We start from the raw sequence: 4,525 nt of genomic DNA on the forward strand, positions 1-4,525 counted from the left end.
TGACACAAAAAACAAAACAGTTCTCGTCTCAGAGGGAATAAGAGATGGTTTGTTCTAGAGCCACCTGTGACTAAGCATGGCCTGGGAGCACAAAGCAGGTCACCCCGAATCCTACATTCCAATGTGAATGAAAAATGAGGACATGGCTGCTCCGAGGTCTGAGGAGAAGGTTTATTGTAGACATGAGGCAGAGCAGTCAGAGGCATTGGGAGAGTCCAGACTGAACCCGGCCAGCAGACTGAACTTGGTCCTGGTGGGGGGCTGTGGAGGAAGAGAAAGGTTGGGAGTGGGGAGAGACTGGTGGCCAGAGTCCTCTTTGATATGTTAAGTAGGCACCTCAGTTTAGCCCGTTGACCCCAGTCTCTTTGAGACCTAACACAATGTGGTGAGAGCCTCAGGAAGTTTTTATAGTAACAGAGAAGTAAGTCAAGACCCTTTTCAAATATGTTGGTGGGAACATCAAGTTGGTCGGTCACAGCAAAGTGAAGCTCCTGCTGTAGGCCTCAGATGCTGTCTGATGACATCCCCAGCCTTTAGGTCTGTGTACATTCTGAGAGGACTTACCTGATGGTCACAAGGATGTTGGGCCACAAAACTGAGCAATACATTAATATTTAGGGAGCTAAGCCCAAGATAGTTTGGCTCTGAATCCGCATCATTCCAACTCCCTACAATCATTGACATTTTAGTCAGCCAATGAGCCTTGGAGAATGCTCATGCACATGCAGCCTTTACCCCCGGGAACCTCAGTTCCCAAGGCTTTAACGGAAAGGTAAGCTTGTGGCTGGGTTCATGCTATGAGAGCACCCTAGATTTACGGTGTACCCTTACAGGTCTGGGACAAAAACAGAAGGAACTCTAAGACACACACATAGGGAAGACAGAGGCAGAAATTAGAGAGGCCCCAAGCCAAGAGCTGCCAGGAGTCGCCGGAAGCTGGGGAAGGCGGGAAGGCTGCTCCCTTCTAGCCGGCCCAGGGAACTCAGTTCGGCCGCTATCTTATTTCCTCCAGACGGGTGGCAGCATTTCCAGGAAAGGTCACAGAGTCCAAGGCATTTCGTCAAGACGGCTCTGGGAAATGACCAGAAGGGCTGCCTAACTTCTGAACAAAGTGATGGCTTGGTGAGTCCTGCGGCAGACCCAGACTGCCTTTCTGTTTGCAGAGGGTTTCTTATCTCTCTCTCTCTTCTCTCTCTCTCTCTCTCTTCTCCCTCCGCTCACTCCCAGCATGCACCCTATCTTGATGTTCAGTCTGATTACCCATGGAAATTTCCCCTACTGAGCTGATTAATCAAAAGACCAAGCCATTCATATCACACTTACTCAAGATCGTGCTTAAAAATAGTCAGTAACAGATATGTACAAATAGACCGGGCGACACACGGAGTGATTATCGGTGATTCAATTCACTCCGGGATCATGAGGAGGGTGAAATCGTTCGGCAGGAATGGGTTTTTAATGATATGTTTCTAACTAATAGGGAAGATAACACACATTATACACGCTCGGGCTTTAGTAAGTGAGCCATACCAAACGATGCATTTCTTCGTTCAAGAGACACTTGGTATGGACTGTGTGCCAGACGCCACGCGAAGCACTCTGCCCTGGGGTGAGGTCTAGCACAGGGGACCGGCAACTGCGCATGCCATGTTCATTTGGAGTCTGAAGACAGTGGCAGGTTGTTGAAGAAGGGATGCAGCTGGCTGAGAGCAGCCATGGGTGACAGACTCGGAGGGCACGGGCATGGGGGCTAGACCAAGAGGTTTCAAATCCTAACCCTACCTGGAAATAAGAGGAGCTACTTTCTGTTCTGTAGGTGGTAGTCAGAGTTTCTCTTCCTCTTCCTCCTGCGTTTCAGTGGACAGCCTGAAATGTGTTTGTTTGTATATATATTGTTTTTTTTGCAGTCCCAGGGATGGAACCTAGGGCTTCTAGGTGTGGTTTTTGTTTGTTTGTTTGTTTTCTTTTGTTTTACCAACTAGATATAAGTTGGAATTATCTGGGAAGGGGAACCTCACCTGCCTCTTCTTTATTATTTTAAGATTTATTTATTTATGTTTGCGAGTGCTCTGTTTGCATGTGTGCCTGTGTGACAGAAGAGGGAATCAGATAGATGGCTGGGAGCCACCATGTGGTTGCTGGGAATTGAACTCAGGACCTCTGGAAGAGCAGCCAGTGCTCCTAACCACTGAGCCATCTCTCCAGCCCCTTAGCTGCCTCTTGAATGAAGGATTGCCTTTTTGTGATTGGCCTATAGGCAGGTTTGTAGGGTGTTTTCTTGGTTAATGATGTGAGAGGGCCTAGTCCATTTTGGGTGGTGCCACCCCTGGGCAGGTGGTCTGGGTTGTGTAAGAAAGCAGGCTGAGTGAGCTACGAGGAACAAGTCAGTCACCATTGTCCCTCCACGGATTCTGCTTCACTTCCTGCCTCCGGGTTCCTGCCTCAAGTTCCCTCCCTGGCTTTGCCTCACGATGGATTGTAATTGTGACCTAGAAGCCGAGTAAGCCCGTCCTTCCTACACTGCTCTTGGCCAGGCATTCTATCACAGCAACAGAAAGCAAGTTAGCACCTGAGCTAGCTCCCTACCGCCGAGCTATACCTCAGATGACTCTTAAAGGCTCTAATACAAACTTCAGGTTTGTTCCCTGCAGTGGGCAGTGGCTGGCACCCGGGCTGGTTCACTAGCCTTCCAACCGCTGTTTCCCTGTTCAGGCTCTGGAGACCTTGTTCCAACGAGTGTGATTCATTAATGCGCCAAGATTTCAGGGGGGCTATATGGAGGACTCCGGGCCACTCCCTGTGAGTCCCTCCATTCTGTTATACACCCTTTCTCCCCCGTTTCCAGCTGTGCTGGTGGTCAGAGTTCCATCCTCCAACTCCTCAGAAGAGCACAGTGGTGGCTCTCTCCTCTGGGTCCAGCCCCCTGCAGCAGGCACACTGGATGCTGTTGGCGTGAATATCAAGCAGCAGGGGTCTCCTTAGGCAGTGGTCCCCTTCAGGGGCAGGCCCTTTGGTTTCTGTCTGCTTTGGCACAGTAGTAGGGAGATGTTATGACATCAGCTACTCTACCAGCCCTAACAGAGCTACCCTCCATTGCCTGCCCCTCCCTCCTCTCCCCTCTCCTTTTCTCTTTCCTGCCCTCCCCTCTTCTCCTCCTCACTCTCAGCATTTAAATCTATCCTCCAGGCTTCCTTCTTTGATACCCTTCCTTTCTGTATGTTTGAATTTCTGACCCAAACCATTCACCCCCTCCCCGTGGAGAACTTAGACTTTTTTTTTTTTTCAAGACAGGTTGGGAGCAACATATGTTTTCTTCTACTCCAGAAAGGATTCATTTCCTTTTTACTTTTGGAGAATGATTTCACAGGTATTGGTTGAAATGTTAAGGCCACTCCACATAGTTAAAAGGGAGGTTTATTTTGTGGGGTAACTTAAAAGTGAAGGGATAGGTAACAGGGTCTGGGAAAGGTGAAGCGCAGTCCAGCGGTGTTCTCTGGAGAACTTTGCTCAGTCTACCTCCAGCGTCCAGGATCCAGGAACCAAGAGAGCCGGCACATCTGGATCTCGGGTCTTCAGGGCTCCTGTCTCGGCTCTGCCTTCTAGGTGTGACAGTTACCGAAGCCTCAATGGGGGTAGTACTTCCAGGTCAAAGCTGGAACAGCTACCCACTACATCTCCCCCTTTTGTCTAAATAAGAAGGTTCTAACCTAATACAAGACTATATACAATAGGAATGATTATCAAATATTGTCCAGGAGGAATAAGGGATAATGACCTAGACAAGATGGAACTACAACCAACACGAACAATATCAAACAAGAGACACATACTAAAATCCAGAGAAGTGTGGAGCATAGGTAAATGGCATGTTACAAAGATCATTCCAAAAGATGTCCTATCCTAGAGAACCTAAATCTAATACTTAATATGTTCTATCTAAGATTATATATATACACTAAGTTGTAACTATAACTGCTAGTCTTCAATCCCATCAAAGACCTGAGAAGGAATATAATGGTACCTGAGAAATGGAAGATGGATGTAAGCAACTTTCAGGAGATTTCTTGCTCTTTATAGTCAGCAGGAGCACAGATCATGAACATGGTTCCACATGGTTTCTGGTGATAGCACAGACCACAGACATCCACGTGGTTTCTGGTGGTAGCACAGACCACAGACATCCATGTGGTTTCTGGTGGCAGCACAGACCACAGACATCCACATGGTATCAGGCGTCAGCATTGCCAAGGACCTCAGCATGATCTCTGGTAGCAGTTCAGACCATGGACATCAACATAGTCCACTGAGAGCCGGGCAGTGGTGGTGCACGCCTTTAATCTCAGCACTCCGGAGGCAGAGGCAGGTGGATCTCTGTGAGTTCGAGGACAGCCTGGGCTACCAAGTGAGTTCCAGGAAAGGTACAAAGCTACACAGAGAAACCCTGTCTCGAAAAACCAAAAAAAAAAAAAAAAAAAAAAAAAGTCCACTGAGGCAGCACAGACCATGGACATTATCATAGCCCTGG

At 48.2% G+C, this 4,525-nt stretch overlaps 1 long non-coding RNA gene across 1 annotated transcript; it reads right to left on the reverse strand.

Annotated features, from left to right (window-relative positions):
- Positions 1-3,398: 3,398 nt before the first annotated feature.
- LOC143268556 (uncharacterized) lies at positions 3,399-4,148 on the reverse strand. The gene is made up of 2 exons (XR_013044620.1): positions 4,022-4,148; positions 3,399-3,599 (listed from the first exon to the last, which is right to left on the reverse strand). It is a non-coding gene; the product is annotated as an uncharacterized LOC143268556 (long non-coding RNA).
- Between the last annotated feature and the right edge of the window lie 377 nt (positions 4,149-4,525).

This window comes from Peromyscus maniculatus, chromosome 14 (genome assembly GCF_049852395.1).
Source record: "Peromyscus maniculatus bairdii isolate BWxNUB_F1_BW_parent chromosome 14, HU_Pman_BW_mat_3.1, whole genome shotgun sequence".
In the NCBI taxonomy this organism is placed as follows: Eukaryota; Metazoa; Chordata; class Mammalia; order Rodentia; family Cricetidae; genus Peromyscus; species Peromyscus maniculatus.